Below are 19,475 nucleotides of genomic sequence, written 5' to 3'. Positions count from 1 at the left end.
AGGCATGAGAATCTCTTGAACCTGGGAGGTGGAGGTTGCGATGAACTGAGGTCACACCATCGCACTCCAGCCTGGGCAACAAAAGCAAAACTCCATCTCAAAAAAAAAAAAAAAAAAAGGTAAGTCTTGCTCTATAAATGAATGTATCTTTCCAATATAATTTTTTATATTTAAACTACTTTAAAATTATTTAATCATTATTTTACGATTTAAGTTTTAGTAAACAATTATTGGGTGGGAAAGCAGGCTAATTTGTTATTAAAAATTATGCTTGCAGAAAACCTAGTGGTTTGGATCACAAGACCCCAGCTTTTATTGATGAGAATGAATTTCCACTGTAGACAGAACAAAACCAACTAAATAAACAAAAATAAAAAATCCCTATGAAAGGCTGGGCATGGTGGATCACGCCTGTAATCCCAGCACTTTGGGAGGCTGAGGCAGGCGGATCACGAAGTCAGGAGTTTGAGACCAGCCTGGCCAATATGGCAAAATCCCATCTCTACTAAAAACACAAAAATTAGCCGAGCATGGTGACAGGCATCTGTAGTCCCAGCTACTTGGGAGGCTGAGGCAGGAGAATCGCTTGAACCTGGGAGGCAAAGGTTGCAGTGAGCCAAGATCGCACCACTGCACTCTAGCCTGGGCGACAGAGCGAGACTCTGTTTCAAAAAAAAAAAAAAAAAAAAAAAAACCAGCTATGGAAAGAAACAACCTTTAAGTACAGAGTCATCAAATGAGATTCAGGAGAAATTATATCAGTCCAATAACTGAGTGACATTGACCAAATTGCTGAATTTCTCTTTCCTCTATTACAACAGAAAATAAGTATGCACAGAATATCCACATCAGGCATTTTCCTGTGACACCCTCTCCCCAAATTGAGTAAGACGTCACTATTAGATTCTTTCATAGCCCCTCGTGTTTACTCTTCTCATAGCCTGTACTTCCTGGTATATAGTCATATTTTTTTTGTTCATACTCCTTATTGGATGCTTCTTCACAGCACAGTCTCTGTCTTGTCTATCAGTATATCTCCCAGTGCTTAGCATTATCACAGGCATTATATATCCCAGTGCCTGTGATATTTAAATAATTGCCAAATAAATAAATGAATAAACAAATATATTAATACATGGATAAAAAAATAAATAAGGCATGCATTTTAATTATTTATCACTGTATGACAAAAAGCTCCAAAACTTAGAGACTAATAACAATAATTTACTATTTCTCATGATTCTGTGGGTTGCCTGGAAAGCTCTTCTGCTATCTCACCTGAGCTCACTCATGGTGCTGCATTCAGTTGGGGGATTTCCAGGGGGTTGAGCTCAGTTGAGACAGCTGAGGATCTGGACATTTCTCTCCGTATGTCTCTCATCTTCAAGTTGGCTCCTTGGACTTCTTAACGTGGTGACAGCAATGTGCCAATGTGCAAACACTTACTGAACTCACATCATGTTTGGTGACATCTCTTAGGCCAAAGCAAATCATTTAGCCAAGCCTAGAATAAATGTGGGAAGAAATTACACATGGGCATGAATACTGTATTTGGGAGACCCTGAGTGTAATAATGAACCACAAATGTCTCTACCTTAAGGGATTTCTTAATCCAGAGGTGTTCAATCGTTTGGCTTCCCTGGGCCACATTAGAAGAATGGTCTTGGGTCACACATAAAATACACTAATATGATAGCTGATGAGCTTAAAAAAAATTACAAAAAAGGACAGGTGCTGTGGCTCATGCCTGTAATCCCAGCTCTTTGGGAGACAGAGGTGGGCGGATCATGAGGTCAAGAGATTGAGACTATCCTGCCCAACATGGTGGAAACCCACCTCTACTAAAAATACAAAAATTAGCTGGGTGTGGTGGCGCACACCTGTAGTCCTAGCTACTCGGGAGGCTGAGGCTGGAGAATCACCTGAACCCAGGAGGTGAAGGTTGCAGTGAGCCGAGATTGCACCACTGCACTCCAGCCTGGTGACAGAGTGAGACTCCATCTCAAAAAAAAAAAAAAAAATCGCAAAAAAACCTCATAATGTTTGAAGAAAGTTTACTGATTTGTGTTGGGCTGCATTCAAAGCCATCCTAGGCCACATGTGGCTCACAGGCTGCGGGTTGGTCAAGTTTGTCTTAATCAAGCAGATGAGTGAGTATACAGTTAACCTAATGTAATAAATGTTATGCCGGAGATAACAACAAACTGCTTAGGATATAGGTACAGACAGCATTAGAGCCAGGAGGTCTTATTTTGAACCTCTCTCCTTTTATTAACTGCTGTGTGACGTTAGGTAAGTTACTTAACCTGTCAAAATAGTGGATTTATGATTCTAAAAATGGGCATAAGGCCTACTTGATATTTGTTGCAACTTCCTTCTAATATAACATACTGTTCTACAGAGGCTTGAAAAGCTAAAACCTGTATTTATCAGACTCCTTTGCAGCTAAAGCTCTTGATATGACTTAGATCAACCGATTAAATATGTCCTATGAGAACTGACTTTGAAACTGAATCAGTTGGGAAAATATGAAGTGGCTTGAAGGGCATTGAAGGGCATCAACTTTTGCTGGAAGGATACAGCAGCTGTAGCACAACTCTGGGGCCAACAGTGCTGGTGGTGGAGTCACGTTCCAGTTACATGGCTTTGACATCAGAATCTATGAGTCTGCAGTAGGCATGGCACCTTCTGGATGCCTAGTGTTCCACCTATAGTAGAGAGAGCAGTTCCCTGGGCAGGCTAATTCTGTTTTTTTTTTCAGATGGAGTTTTGCTCTTGTTGCCCAGGCTGGAGTGCAATGGCGCCATCTCGGCTCACCACAACCTCTGCCTCCCAGGTTCAAGCGATTCTTCTGCCTCAGCCTCCCGAGTAGCTGGGATTACAGGTGCCTGACACCACGCCTGGATAATTTTGTATTTTTAGTAGAGACAGGGTTTTGCCATGTTGGTCAGGCTGGTCTCAAACTCCCGACCTCAGGTGATCCGCCCGCCTCCACCTCCCAAAGTGCTGGGATTACAGGTGTAAGCCACCGTACCTGGTCCCTGGGCAGGCTAGTTCTATGTTAGTGAACTGGGAGCCATTCCTGGAGGTCTTGTCTAAAGATGCTTCATTTAGACCTTTCAGCGCTTTTGTAGGCATCAAATTCCCTTTCTGCTTAAGGTGTTGAGAGTAGTTTCTGCTTTCTGGACTGAGCCCTGATGGATAGGTTGCTTTCCAAGATTATTGTGAAGTTTACTAGAGACACTTTATGTAAACTTGATTCATGCTTGGGAAGAGCTTACTTAGTAAATACTAATGTTCCTTCTCTTATAATTTTTATATACAAAATAACAGATGAAACCTCCAGATGTTTTTAAAGATTCTGACTCTCTCTGAGTGTTTAGTTGGCATGTAAACACAATCTTTAAACAAAAACTTCCAGTCACCCTAATATACAAACATGGAAATAGATTCAGAGATGCAAAATACATCCTATTCTTAATCACCTTTTAACAAAGACTATGATCATGTTTTAAGAATAAGTGCCTGATCCTAACCTTGGGCAAAGCATTTTACTGCCTCAATTTCTTCATTAAGGGCCTTAGTGTCCTCATTTATAAAGTGAAGGAGTTGGATTTACATAATTTCTAAGACTTCTTCCTTCCTTGCTTCAAAACTGTGTGTTCTTTAAACCACTAAGCAATTACCTCCCAATGCTGGCCTATACATATGCAGTCAAAGTTTATCACCGGTTTCTAGGCTTCTCTAGTGGTCTGAAATTGTGTAAAAAGTGTTGACCGTGTGTCTTTATGTACTTGTTAGTTCTCATATAAGCTAGGATAACTACTCCCTCTCATAAAGCATGTTTTAGCTCTTTTATTGATAATAATATATTTTCCTGACCAAATGAATATGGATCCAACACTCCTAAACACAATTCCTCTCCCCCTTTTAACACTAAAGCAAGCACTGTCATCATTATCATTGATAACCTTTATTACACAATTACTATCTATTAAGCCCTTATATTTTCTTATTTGCATGATTTATTGCCAATTTAATTTCCACAACACCCAATACACTTTTTTGATATGATGAGACTAAGGCTGAAAGAAGTTAAGCAAGTTATTGAAGGTCACAGAATTACCAAGTGGCAGAGTTAGATCTTGACTAGGTTTATTTGAACTGAAAGTGTCTTAACAAGTACATTAGATGACCACTTAATAATAATAAGTAGTAGTAGTATTGAAAATAGTATTATCTTAGTTAACCTTTATTGAGTGCTTATTATACGCCAAGTACTCTGCTGTCTTATTCATGACTGAATTCTCATAATTTACAGCTTAAACCCTACGATAACCCTCATTTTATAAATGAAAAAAATTGAAGCTTGTTAATTTTAAGTGTCTTCTTCTTTTTTTTTTTTTTTTTCCTTTCTTTTTTTTGAGACAGGGTCTCGCCCTGTTATCCAGGCTAGAGTGCAGTGGCACGGTCCCGGCTCACTGCAATCTCTGCCCTCTGCCTCCCAGGCTCAAGCATCCTCCCACTTCGGCCTCCCAACTAGCTAGGACTACAGGTGTGCACCATCATGTCTGGCTAATTTTTGTATATTTTTTGGTATAAGCAAGGTTTCACCATGTTGCCCAGGCTGGTCTCAAACTAACAGGCTCAAGCCATATACCCGCCTCAGTCTCCCAAAGTGCTGGGATTACAGGTGTGAGCCACTGAGCCTGGCCTAAGTGTGTCTTGACCAAAGTTATTCAGCTCCACTAGTGGAGCTGGACTGTGAACCTCAGCAGTATGAAATCAGAGTGTTTTCACCTGCCATGCCTTATTGCCTCCTGTCTCCTGGTAGTGATGATATTGAAGGAAAAACCTTGACTCTGCTTTAATTTATGGACAAAGTAATTTGTTTGCATATTTAAAAGCTGTATAAGTAACAAAGTACTTATGGCACTCCCCCACAATTGATTCTGCCCATGAGTGAGCCACCACACCACTCTTGAGAACCACTCACACAGAGACTAACGAGTACAAATAGAGGGAAAGAATGTGTAGGTAAGAAAAGCTATGGTATGAAGCTGGTTGTGGTGGCTCACGCCTGTAATCCCAGCACTTTGGGAGGCTGAGGTGGGCAGATCACTTGAGGCCAGGAGTTGGAGACCAGCCCGGCCAACATGGTGAAACTCCCTCTCTACTAAAAATAAAACCAGGCGTGGTGGCATGCACCTATAGTCCCAGCTATTCTGAAGGTTGAGGTACGAGAATCACTTGAGCCCAGGAAGTGGAGGTTGTAGTGAGCCAAGATCGTGCCACTGCACTCCAGCCTGGGCAACAGAGCAAAACTCTGTCTCAAAAAGAAAAAGAAAAAAAGAAAAGCTGTGGTATGGACACACACTCCCCTTTTTCTCATTTCGTGTGTGTGTGTGTGTGTGTGTGAAGACCATAACAACCTTTTTAATTAATTTGTTTATTTTTAAGCTACTTCTGAATAACATAACAACCTTTATTATTTTCTTGCCAAAGCCACAGAATTTCTGATCCTATTTCTATTAGGGTGGCAGTGATATGGGAGACCATTTTATATTTTCCTTTTAAACATAACTTTTGATGTTATATAGACATTAGTTTATAATTTATGGATTTTTTTTGGAAAAAAAAATATAGCCCTTTTAAAATCTGAATCAATCTTATAAGTGAGCTAGATGCCTATTAGATTTAATAAGAAAAAAATTATAAATCTAAGCAATTAATTATTAAGCACCTAACAGCCAAATACAGCACCTGTGAGCAGAGAGGCCCTCTCCTTTGAGGAGATGAAAACTAATTGCAAAAGCAGAGATGCTGAGAAGTCACACCGGGAGGCATGGAGTGCCCGTAGCAGTTGTCATTTTCCATTTGCTGAGCCACATTAAAAGGAAAGGTAGAGATCTAAGGAAAAAGTATTTAAAACACCTTGGGAAATTTATTTAATAACCAAGCATGAAAAAAAGATGGGTAATAATGAAAGCCAGTAAGAAAAGTGGTAAGAGGATGTTTAATCTGGGTTTCAGGAACTCTGTGAGCCTTGAGGCTTTTAATCTCTGAAAGGTCACAGGTGTAGCACACAGTAGGTGCTCAAACATCATTAAAATAACCAGCTAATGGATGAATGGATGGATGGCTTTTTCCCCTAAGTTTGAGAAAAGAGGAAGTTTGATATTTGTAAATATTATTGAAGATAGTACCTGTTATAGACTAAATGTTTATGTTACCCCAAAACTCAGATGTTGAATCCCTAGCCCTCAATGTGATGGTCTTTGAAGATGGGGCCTGTGGAAGGTATTTAGGATTAGATGAGGTTATGAGGGTGGGGCCCTGCTCCGATGGAAGTAGGGCCATTATTAGAAGAGGCACAAGAGTGTTTGTTCTGTCTCTTACTCTACACATACAAACTGAGGAAGAGCCATGTGAGGACACAGCAAGTCAGATGGAAGGCTCATGCCAGGAACTGAATGGGCCAGCACCTTGATCTTGTACTTCCCAGTCTCCAGAACTGTTAGAAATTAATTTCGCAGCCTGGCCAACATGGCGAAACCCCATCTCCACTAAAAGTACAAAAATTAGCCCAGCATGGTGGTGGGCGCCTGTAATCCCAGCTACTCAGGAGGCAGAGGTAGGAGAATTGCTTGAACCCGGGAGGTGGAGGTTGCAGTGAGCTGAGATTGCACCACTGCACTCCAGCCTGGGCAACAAGAGTGAGACTCTGTCTCAAAAGAAAAAAAATTAATTTCTGTTGTTTAAACCACTCAGTCTGTGGTATTTTGTTATAGCAGCCCGCACAGGCTCAGATCACACCTATACCTAAGTCCTAATATATCTTTAAAGCTTGTGCTACTTGGGTACACATATAATTATAGACTACTACATAGATTATACATTGTAAATATATGTACATACAAATATTAGTCATTTTAATTTCTAAAAATAAGTTACTTTTGAATGTAAAATAACTTCCCAATTGAATGAAATTGTACTATTTCCTATGACTCAGAGGACTACATCCAAGAAGAAGCTGGTATTCAAATCATGGGGCCATACCTAGGGCCCCTCAGTTAATGCGGTGCTATAATATCCAACCTGTAAGCAGCATATCAAGGGAGGAATTCAGGTCTCTTGAGTATAGGCGAGGCACAAACTCATACTTCATAGTTCACTTTCATTTGTCTCTCTCTTTATTTCTCCCTTGGGACACATAATGATAGAAAACTAATCAGAGGCTAGTGGCCACAACCTGGGGTGTGCTGGATGCAATATCAGGGAGCCGTAAGGGCTTTCAGTGGAGATTCAAAGCCCTCGGGGACTGTTTCTGGGGACAGGGCCTTGCTGGCAACTTCAGAGCTGGATATCTCTCTCATAGTAAATACAAATCAACCCTAAGCATTGGGTAGACAGAGTGCTAATTAAGTCCCTAGTTATGAGAGCTCTTGCTTTATGTGTGGGAGCAGTTCTTTCCTTGGGTTTACATAGTCAAAAGCTGATAGCTTTTTAAAAATTTGTCATGAAGGTGAGTATCTCCCTGAGAGCATGGTATGATAAAAGTACCAAAATCCTGGAGACAAGGGTTAGAGCTCATCTCCATTTCTTATTAACTATGATCTTTAGAGCTTTGTTATAGTTTACTGAGACTTTTTGCTTCTCTGCAAAATGGGGCTAATAATGGGGCTAATAATTTCTGCCCTACCTGCCTCAGCAGGTTAATCTCAGAAACAAGTGAGGAACATTTGGGCATGAGAAAACCTTTCAGGAATATAATTATAATTTTTTACACCAGCAGTTGGCAAACTCTGGCCCACAGGTCAAATCTATCTCACTGAATGTTTTTGTATGGTCTACAAGCTAAGAATAGTTTTTACATTTTTAAATGGTTGAGAAGGATATATTATGATGTGAAAATTATATAAAATTCAAATTTCAGTGTCCAAATGAATGAGTATAAATGTTCACTTGTTTACATATTATCTATAGCTTATCTTATATCTTTACACTACCATGTTAAAGTTGAGTATGGCCCATAAAATATTTTCAGTCTGGCCCTTTACAGAAAATATTTGTCAACCCCTGCTCTACACAAGTGTGTAAGTCAAGGTTTTCTAGAGAAATAGAACCAGCAGGAGATATACGTTAGGCTGTTCTTGCATTGCTGTAAAAAATACCTGAGGCTGGATAATTTATAAAGAAAAGAGGTTTAATTGGGTCACGGTTCTGCAGGCTTTACAGGAAGCATGGTGCTGACGTCTGCTCAGCTTCTTGTGAAGCCTCAGGGAGCTTTCAATCATGGAAGAAGGCGAAGGGGGAACAGGCACACCACATGGCAAAGGCAGGAGCAAGTGAGAGGGTGGGAGGAGGTGCCACACACTTTTAAATGACCAGGTCTTGTGAGAACTCACTTTCTCGAAGGCAGCACCAAAACACGAGGGATCCACTCTGATGACCCAAACACCTTCCACCAGGCCCCACCTCCAGCACTGGGGAATCACAGTTCAACATGAGATTTGAGTGGGGACAAATGCCCAAACTATATCAAGGTATATCTCTATATATCCTAGTATAGAATATACATATATATATATACACATATATATAATATATATATTATATAATATATACATACACACACACACATGAGGAGAGACAGAGATTATGGGAACTGGTTCATGCTATTATGGAGGCCAAGAAGTTCCATGATCTGCCATTTATAAGCTGGTAGTATAATTTAGTCCAGGGCTGAAGGCCCAAGAACCAAGAGTGCAGATGTCCAAGGGCAGAAGATAGATGTACCAGTTCAGAAAGAGAGAGAATCAATCCTTCCTCCACCTTTTTGTGCTATTTGGGCCCTCAGTGAATTGGGTGATGCCTACTCATATTGGTGAGGACAGATCTTCTTTACTCAGTCATCTGAGTAAATGTTTCTCTCTCCCAAGGCTTGTTCAATAGGCTCATGAATAACCATCACAGGCCCCAGTGATAGAGCAAGTATATTCATAGGCTTACCATCATGGACTTTGCTTCTGTCCTTGGGAAAGAGGTGCTATTGTCACTGGCTATCGCCACTTCTAAGCGACCAACTTGTTCTCATTGTTAACTAATCCTGGGGTTCGAATATGCAACAATATTCCTTAGGCACCCAGCTAGTCCTCAGTAACACTGGACTTCTATTGCAAGTGGGAAGGCAGCAGTCCATCCTCTCTGGAACAAATCTATACCCTGGGCTCAGAGTTGCTGTCCCTGCCCACCATGCTTCATGGTTCTGCCCTCATGATCTGTAGAAGCAATGGATGCCGAGGACACCTACAGGTGTCCCACCAGCCTGGTTCTGACCAAAGAACTGACTGCTCTCTGAAAGAAGTAAGGCAATAAATGGAATTTACAGGACTTGTTCCTCCTCACTTGAAGCCACTGGTCTTACAGAACAGTAATGACAACTCACATTTACATGCTAGGCACTCCTCTAAGAACCTCCCATATGAAAACTTATTTAACCCTTAAAACAGCCTTTTGAGATAATTACCATAATTATATTAATTTCTAAGAAGAGGACACTAAAGCAAGTATGGTTAATAGACTGACTCTTGTCACTCAGTAAGTGGGGTCTGAGACTTGAACCCAGACAGTCCAGCTCCAGAGCTTGTGCTTGTAACTGCTACTACTCATAACCGCTACTACCCATAACCACACTGCCTACAACAGAGGAATGGAACTGCCCTTCAAAGGCCCCATTACGGTGTCTTATTAGAAAGAAAGGCAGGTGAGGTTACAGTGTGGTTCTAGGGGGTGAAGTTTATTTTTTGAACAAGTGGGCAATCTCTGGTGCCATTTCTGCCACAGCAAGAATATACTCATATGCGAATCAAGAGGGTGGAAGCTGGAGTTATGCCCACTTCCACGTGGGAAGTTTTGCTTATGTTCTCCATAACTCAGGGCTCCATTGATATAGAGGATCTAGAATCAAAGGAGGAATCATCAAGGGGAATAAAGTAATGGCTCCACTGAATTAGCAGCTGAATTATTGGCCCATTTTAGGCTTCTCATGACAGTGGTGAAAAAGGGGAGCTCTGGAATAGATCAGGCTGCTTGAGCTCAACTATTTCAAGGGAATATATCAGTTAGGTTGCAACCGGCTTTGAGTAACAATGACAGTAATACATTTAAAAATGACCCAATCATACCAACCTAAATCGTAGAGGTCTGGAGGAAGGCAGTCCACAGGTGGATTCAGTGGCTCAAAGATATCATCCAGGCCGGGTGCGGTGGCTCATGCCTGTAGTCCCAGTACTTTGGGAGGCCGAGGCAGGTGGATCACAAGGTCAGGAGTTCAAGACCAGCCTGGCCAATATGGTGAAACCCCATCTCTACTAAAGAATACAAAAATTAGCCAGGCGTGGTGGTGTGCACCTGTAGTCCTAGCTACTCGGGAGGCTGAGGTAGGAGAATCACTTGAACCTGGGAGGCAGAGGTTGTGGTGAGCTGAGACTGCACTACTGTACTCCAGCCTCGGTGACAGAGTGAGACTCCATCTCAAAAAAAAAAAAAAAAAAAAATCATCCAAGAACCAGGTTCTTCCCAGCACCCTCCTTCCTTGGCTGCTTTGTGATGCCTTCCCTAACAGTGCCAAGATGGCTGCCACAGAACCCGAAATGAGTGAGTGTGTGAGTGAAGCAAAGGACTAGGGACAGTGGGGAATCTATTTCTGTGACTGGCTCCTGCAGTTTCCAGGCCAACAGTTCCCTGTGGCAGCATCAACCATCCAGTGCTGGTGGTGGTGCCGCCAGGATATCCACGACTCAGCTGTGCAGCAGTTTTCTCACCAGGTAGTCCCATTGGTGTGATTTTGGTTGTGGCTCTCACTTCCTTGCCTCCATTTGTTCCTAGTCATTTTCTGACCCTGATTCTCTAAGCCTTCCCAGTGAGTCAGTGAGCTACCTGATATCTCTTTGGTTCTCTTTTCCCTACTTATATCAGCAAGAATCAATTTCTGATGTTGTAGCTAAGAAATCTGATTGATAACATGGCTATTTAATTGATGTGTTGAAAGTGAGGTTTTCTTTCTTTTTCGTGTTTTAAAAATTTAAAAAAATTATTTATTCATGTATTTTTTTAATAGATGGGGGTCTTGCTATGTTGGCCAGGTTGGTCTTGAACTCCTGGCCTCAAGTGATCCTCCCACTTTGGCCTCCCAAAGTGCTGGGATTACAGGCATGAACCACCATACTCTGCCTCTTTTTGGTGTTTTCAGTGGGTTTCAAATATTGCCAGAGGGCAAATACATCTTTACTAGAATGTAGGCTTTACCAAGTCTCTAGTTTATTTTAACGGCTTCCTATCAGTGAAATTCAGGCCACACAAGTCCTGAAAAATATTCTGGGAAAGAGGCATAGCTGCACACAAATACCATTTATTTAGGACTTACTTAGAGCCGGGTACTACAAAAAGTAATTTAATATGGATTTAATTCTCATTGTGTTATCTACGTTTTACAGACAAGGAAGCTGGTATGTAGATCAGTCACACAGGGTACAATAGCAAATGACCCCGTGCTACCCAACTGCAAAGGCCTGGGATCTTTCCAGTGTACTAGATCATTATTTTCATTTACTTACGTTGTCAGAAATTAAAGCAATAGATTGTGCCCTTCCAAAGTCTCCATAATACTGCTCAGCCAACTGAAGTTGAAGTTGATATCAAAGGCATCTATTTTGGAATCTATCTGCAGGATTTTGTCTATCCAAAGGACCATAAAGAGACTGATCACTTTTTAATGTACAGTAAGGTCAGTGGCACAAACCCTGAGGTTACGTTTAAAGTGTGGCTCGGCGTTACCTAAGCTGGACCTGCCTTGCACTGGACTTGTTTATCATGCTGGATCACCCATATACTCCTCTAAGAGAAACTTCACACCTCCATCCAGTCCCTGTAGCTGAAGCAGGCATGTTTTATACTAATTTCCATAATTAATGAGCAAGGAACTACTTGCCTGAAGGTCATCAATTTATAGACTGGCCTGTGGCTTATGCAGCCTGTCTTAGAAAGATGGGTCATTCAGATAGGTCTTATCTAAGTTAGGAATTGGGAAACTGAGAAAGAGAGGGTGTTGGCAGTAGAGGTGAAGGTAAAAGCACGTTTTGATGTAAAATTGATTCAAAAGTCACATGAAAGCTAATGTTAGGAGGAGGTAAAGTTTATGTTCTCTGATACAGAAGATAAGGAAGCCATTTGGTGGAGAGAAGAGGGTGCAAAAAATGGGCAGAGATAAATAGTGATATTCTGAGAGAGGAAGGAAAAACAGGAAGAGCAGGGAGAGAAGGGCCTGGGGCTTCCTGGATTTTCTGAATTTTCCAGGAAACTTTCGTGGATCCCTGTTCCTTAAACTCACTATACTTTTTGAAACTCTCTTTCTCATCAACCTTTAAAAAGGAAACTTGTGAACTAATTTGTCTTTCATCTTTTTAGTTTTCCCCCATTCTTCCTCCTGTGGCCTAACTAATCCAATAGCTAGAACCAAGAGAAAAGTGAAATAGAAAGCAAGCCTGGATAATCCACAAACATAAAGATCAGACACTGAAGGGTAGAACTTGATATTTTGTGCTAAACCCTAGGCTTTTATAACCCCTCTGCTCCCCTCTGTGGATAGAGGCAGAATTGAGAGGATTTTTCATTGTATAAAATCCAAAAGCAGAAGCAAAATTAAATTCTTTTCTATGACTTTTTTTTCATGACTATGAAGTGAAAACATCAGTGTACTTCCTTATAAAAAATGTGCTTTTTTTTTCCTGATTCAACAACCTCCCCCACTTAAGTCTAAGGTGTTCTAAACACATACCTGGATCTTACCTCCAAAATGCCAGGCAGATGGTTTGAGTGGGAAAAGCCAGAGGGGGCAGTCGTTTTTGCTATAGGTTAGCTAAAAGACTAACACCCCTCGTCCACATGAATCTACTTCACACCAAAGCAAAGAAAGGGAGGGTCTCTCTCCCTTTGTGACCCAATGATAATAATCCCCTATAGCAGCTGAAGAGTTGATGGAGGCTCTGAGAATAGTTTCATCTCAGGCCGTTTGGCTTTCAAAGCTCCTTCCACCAACCTGCAGAGAAGGGTCTCCTCTGTTTTTATCTCCTCCTATTTGCTATTGTTTTCCCTTGCTCAGCATTGCACAGAATATAGGTTAGTAATGAAGAAATTGTGGTGCAAAGCTTAAGCCTCTGGACTCTAGAGATAAACCTCTAGTGTTCAAACCTTGCCTGTGCCACTTAAAAATAGATTGATCTCTCTGAGCTTCAGTTTCCTCATCTGTAAAAACGCAGATGACATTATTACTTTCTACCTGCAGGACTAAGTGAGGTACTATTTGTAGGGGTCTAGGATAATGTCTAGTACATAGTGCACCATAATAAGTGCTTGCTAAGTCAACAGACTTGCTCCAAGGAAAGGAGACTCCTCCACAAAAGAAAGACAGGCTGGTGGAAATAGAGCTTTCTTTGAAAAGAAATGAATTGTGCTTCTTGCTATAGTGATTTGTTTTCTTTGCAGGAAATTTCCATTTCATAATTAATCTCTACTATGCCACTGAATATTCTAAAGTAAGAGGGTATTTCAAATAATAGGTATGTGCTTTTGGAAAAAAGAAAAATTAAAAACAGAAATGTACTGTTTAAATATAGTTTAATTTACTGGCAATTTTGGGCATGGAAATCAGCAAAAATAAAAAAGAATGAAAGAGTTCGAGGTAGTTGTGCCAAAAGACCTGGGCTGAATTCCAGCTCTGCAGGCTTTTAACTATTTTACTTCTGGCAAGGCCCTTACCCCACCCCCCCAGCTTCAGTATCTGCAAAATGGGGACACTTGTACCTGTCTCCCAAGGAGGTCCTGAGGATGAAGTAAGATAATGTGGCACAGTGGAGGCTACAGGCTATGCACTTAATGACTCAACAAGTGTTAGAATTTACATTTGAAAACAGTTTCCACCAAGCTCATACACAGAGTCCTTCAGAGTTTGGCTGAGGACCCAACAACCTCTTTAGGCACACTTCTTCTACCAAGCTGGGTCATCCGGTTTCCCACAACTGGCTGAGATGATGGGCAGTTCAAGAACACTGCAAGGAAAAACACACTGACTAGCAAGTGATAAAGGGGACAGGACTAAAAGAGACAATAATCACGTAAAGAAAGAAAAGGTAGAACATTTTGTAAAAATAAGACAAAACAGGCTGGGCGCAGTGGCTCATGCCTGTAATCCCAGCACTTTGGGAGGCTGAGGCAGGAGGATCACCTGAGGTCAGTAGTTCGAGACCAGCCTCAACATGGAGAAACCCTGTCTCTACTGAAAATACAAAATTAGCCAGGTGTGGTGGTGCATGCCTGTAATCCCAGCTACTCGGGAGGCTGAGGCAGGAGAATTGCTTGAACCTGGGAGGTGGAGGTTGCAGTGAGCCGAGATCATGCCATTGCACTCCAGCCTGGGCAACAAGAGTGAAACTCCGTCTCAAAAACAAACAAACAAACAAACAAAAATCCAAAGTTTAATAGTTTGGGGTCTTTTAGTGTAGACCATGCTCTCCTCTGAAGGACTACTACATCACAGCCCAGTGCAGTGATTGGCATTCACATGATCCCAAGCCTGTTGGGCACCAAGAGATCATTCAGACTCAAGTCTGAAAGATCCTGGTAGGGTGGAATGTGCTTGCACCCCAGGAGAAAGGGACTTGGAGGAGGAAAGCACCAGATTATCTCAGGTTATTTGGAAAAGAACTTCAGGAAGACTAGGAGAGAAAGAAAGGCTGCTTGAGGTCCCAGCTTCTCACAAGATCTTCAGAGATTTGGAGGGCCTGGAAGGATAACCTTATACTGACTATACAGAGGAAGAAACATTTGGAACCTAGTTGAGGTGTGCTTCTAGCTACTGGAGGACAAATTGAAACTGTTTCCCTTTGAAGAGGAAAAGAAGGTAAGTAATAGAAAGGGCTAGGTAGAAACATTTTTATTAATAATGTTTAGATTTTATTTGTTGAACAGATGCATTGTGGTGCACTGAAGGTACTAAACTCAGCTCAACTCCTGAACAGATCAGACCACCTTCTTGTAGGGACATGCAGTACAGAAGGTAGGCAGCCATTCAGCATGGGGGATTCAGAGCTTGCGTGTGGAAGCCAGGTGCCTGGGTTCACACTCAACTCTGACTCTTACTGTTTGCATGACCCCCAGCTTAATCTAACTTAATCTCTTCTGTCTAAAAGAAACACCTTATAGCATTGTTGTGAGCATAATTGTGTTAATACACGTGAGGCACTTAGAAGACTGCCTGGCACACTGCAATATTTCCACCAATGTTAGCTATTGTCAAATACATTCCTCACATCTGTTTTATCTTCTTGTGCTTCTAGTAATAGACGATTGGGTTGCCTCAAGTCCACTCACTGCAAACAATGCTGTGATGAATATTTTCATGCACTTGTTTAATATGCATTTTATACAGGCTAGGCACAGTAGCTTACACCTGTAATCCCAGCACTTTGGGAGGCTGAGGAGGGTGGATTACTTGAGGTCAGGAGTTTGAGATCAGCCTGGCCAACATGGTGAAACCCTGCCTCTACTAAAAAGACAAAAATCAGCTGGGTATGGTGGTGGGTGCCTGTAATCCCAGCTACTTGGGAGGCTGAGGCAGAAGAATTGCTTGAACCTGGGAGGCAGAGGTTGCAGTGAGCTGAGATGGCGCCATTGCACTCCAGCCTGAGCAACAGAGTGAGACTCTGTCTCAACAACAAAAAAAAGCATTTTATTCAGTGCTTAATATTTGCTGGGCAATGTTTCTTTCAGTCCTGTGCAAGAGTTTACCCAAGGCTTATGCCCAGGAATGGGTTACTTACTCACCATAGGCCGGCTATCTGCTCACAAATTTACATGTGTGCTAGCAGCTCTTGTTTCCCCAAACGTTTAGCAACACTCAGTGTTATCAGACTTAAAATTTTTGCCAATCTAGGCTGGGCATGGTAGCTCATGCCTATAATCCTAGCACTTTGGAAGGCTGAGGAAGACTTGATTTCAGGAGTTTGAGACCAGCGTCACCAACATGGAGAAACACCATCTCTACTAAAAATACAAAAATTAGCTGGGCATGGTGGTGCAGAAGGCTGAGGCACAAGAATCGCTTGAGCCTGGGAGGCGGAGATTGCAGGGAGCCAAGATTGCACCACCGTACTCTAGCCTGGGCGACAGAGCAAGACTCTGTCTCAAAAAAAAAAAAAAAAAATTGCAAATCTGATTCGTGAAAAGTGGTATCTTAATTCTCAAGTCTGTTGAAAGATTGAGCATGTCTTCATATCATTAGTTATTCCAATATCCTCATCTAAGAATTGTCAATATGTCTATTTTATTGCCTATATGTTATTTTTCTATGGAATTTCCTGACTTCGTGTTGTTGATTTAAAGTTGTTTTGTATATATCTTAGATATGTAGCACTTGCTAGTGTTAGATATTGGGATATTGAGAGTATCTTCTCCCAATTTGCCACCTTTTTATTTTATTTTAATTAATTTATTTATTTTCCGTTTGTGACTTTGGAGATGCCACAAGAGCCTTTTTGTTTTGTTTTGTTTTTTGGTACAGATAGAGTCTTGCCATATTGCCCAGGCTCATCTCAAACTCCTGGCCTCAAGCAATCCTCCCACCTTGGCCTCCCAAAGCACTGGGCACAGGCATGAGCCACCATGTCCAGCCCACTTTATCACTTTTTATTACCAATGTTCAGATTTTCTTTATTGAACAGAAATCCTGTGGTGCACTGAAGGTACCAAACTCAGCTAAACACCTGACCAGATTGACTGAACTGTCCTTATTGATAAAAAGAAGCATACATATTTTTGGACATATATATTATTTATCTCTGTCTCCACTGCTCTTCTACATACAATGTCTAGCATTCTTTCAAAAATCATAAGACAGAAAAATGAGGGGGAAGACATAAAACAATCAAAGATCTGATTCAGATATGACTCAGCCATTTAAACTATCAGGCAGGAACTTTAAATAACTATGAGTAGCATGCTAAAAGATCTGCTTGGAAGGAGAGCAAGAGGCATTGAGGGATTTCAGCAGAGAGATGGAAACCATAATTAAGAGTCAAAAATTGGCCGGACACAGTGGCTCACACCTGTAATCCCAGCACTGTGGGAGGCTGAGGTAGATGGATCACCTGAGGTCAGGAGTTCGAGACCAGCCTGGCCAACATGGTGAAACCCCATCTCTACTAAAAATACAAAAAATTAGCCGGGCGTGGTGGCACACACCTGTAATCCCAGCTACTCAGGAGGCTGAGGCAGGAGAGTCGCTTGAACCTGGGAGGCAGAGGTTGTAGTGAGCTGAGATTGCGTTGTTGCACTCCAGCCTGGGCAACAAGAATGAGGCTCCATCTCAAAAAAAAAAAAAAAAAATTACACACTCTATTTTCATTCTTCTGGTTATTTTCCTAAATCCTTAAGACCTTTGCTTGTGTTTGTTTTTTTCTGTCTTGAGTTTTGTTGTTGTTGTCTGTTTGGTTTGATAGTTTGGGCAATTCATCACTCTCTTTCCCCTTTTGGCATCTCCGGGGCTGAGATTGAGGTGAAGAAATAAAGTTTACCACCTCATCAGATATAGGAAAACTTGCCTCCCATGTCTTACCTGTAATCTTCGGGTAAGGAATGCTTTGAAGAAAACAGCCTTCAGTGAAAACCTCAGGGAATTACCACAAGGCTTAATTAAATGGAGAATCTACATGGTTTTAGGAAAAGGATTATTTGGGTTTTTGTTCAAGTAGAATACTTCATTCTCTGTTAGTGCTACAAAGTGAAATATTGCCTAAATTTATAATAATATTATCAGGCAGCAGATTAGGAAAAAAAAAACAAGAAAGGTTTATCTTCTAATGATTGTTATTTGTCCTACAATTAGACATATTTTTTCTTAGTAGTATCAAAGTCATATATTATTTATTATGTCAACAGCCACATATCCTAAGATATCCAGGTTCAGATCAGATATTTTTGTATTTACTGAGCTTTGGTTCCACTGCAATTTTTATACAACACATATATCCCTTTGCTCATTCACTCATGGTTTTGATATCCTAGATTAGTTATCTTTATATTCTAGCTGTAAGATAGGAATTACTTAAAGAAGAGTTGCAAAAAGTAGCTGGGAACAGTGGCTCATACCTGTAGTCCCAGCACTTTGGGAGGTAATCCCAGCACTTTGGGAGGCTGAGGCAGGAGGATCGCTTAAGCCAGGAGTTGGAGGCCAGTCTGGGCAACATAGGGATACCTCGTCTCTACAAAAAATTTAAAAATTAGCTGGGGATGGTGGCAAGTGCCGGTAGTTCCAGCTTCTAGGGAGGATTGCTTGAGCCCAGGAGTGGAGGCTGCAATGAGCCATGATGGAGCCACTGCACTGTGTTCTGGGTGATAGACTGAGACCCTGTCTCAAAAAAAAAGTGGCAAAAAGGAAACTGAGGATTTTGCACATTAGCCCATGGGTTTTTTAAGGACTTTTACAAATACTTGAGACCTGAAAAAAAAAGTCTCTAAAACAACAAAAGAAAATTATGTATTTGATATGCTGTGGGGTAGGGTAGTGGGGCTCCAAAGAAAATGTGCTTAGAACCTATGCAAGTCTCCTGCAGAAATGATCTCCTATCTACTTTGTTCTTAGTCTACAACTTGAGCTATTCGGGAGTATTGGCTGATACAGCACAATGGAGAATGGCAGATAATTAGAATGCTTAATGCTGAAAGCTACAGTGGAGACCATCTATCCACGTTTTCAAACTGTGCCTCAGATGCAAAAGGAAGACAGAGGCAGTAGATCGCTGGTCCAACCCCTATAACTTCTTGTCATTACTGGTATCAGAGCCGCTCTACTTGGATCTATTCGAAGTATTGGGATTCTCTGTAGTTTTGTTTGAAAAATGAGTTCACAGCTTAATGTTAGAAAACCACTGATCTATTCTAACTTCATCATTTTAGTAAAGAGTGCTCTGAGGTTCAAATAATTTAAATAAATTACCCAAGGTCTCCCAACTAGCTAGTAAAGCCAGATTTCCAGAATCCCATCCCAGTTCAAGACTATTTCTTCATGCAGAGACTGAGCTGTCCCGATCTCATGTTGACAGGTGTTGTTCCTATCTTGGGAGGCATTTGGGTTTTGCTAGAGCAGTTGAAGTATAGTTTCATCACCTGTTCCCATGTGATGTTTTTCGGGCCAAGGCCACATTCTGGAACTTGGAGGATATCTTTTTGAAGGGCTCAGAGGGCATCTGTGAAGCTAACTAGGGGAACAAAAATCATTTAATCTCATTTTTAGTACATGGATTACCCTCCAACTTCCACCCCTTAACAGAAAGGAGTGTTCTCTTCTCTTAAGGGGTGGAACTTCCTGTTTCAACTTCCTGTTTCCCAATGAGGAAAATAAAAACAGCTAAAAAGAAACC

The 19,475-nt window shown here is 41.3% G+C and overlaps 1 long non-coding RNA gene across 1 annotated transcript in view; it reads right to left on the bottom strand.

Annotated features, from left to right (window-relative positions):
• Positions 1–701: 701 nt before the first annotated feature.
• Positions 702–19,475, bottom strand: part of LOC103891738 (uncharacterized) — a 44,074-nt gene continuing 25,300 nt past the window's right edge. Inside the window, exon 4 of the long non-coding RNA XR_008512745.1 lies at positions 702–1,504. This is a non-coding gene — a long non-coding RNA (uncharacterized LOC103891738). The remainder of the gene's footprint in view (positions 1,505–19,475) is intronic.

Source organism: Pongo abelii, chromosome 1, assembly GCF_028885655.2.
Source record: "Pongo abelii isolate AG06213 chromosome 1, NHGRI_mPonAbe1-v2.0_pri, whole genome shotgun sequence".
NCBI classification, from domain to species: Eukaryota; Metazoa; Chordata; class Mammalia; order Primates; family Hominidae; genus Pongo; species Pongo abelii.
The sequence above is the reverse complement of the archived record's forward strand: the minus strand, read 5'-3'. Positions and strand labels throughout refer to the sequence as shown.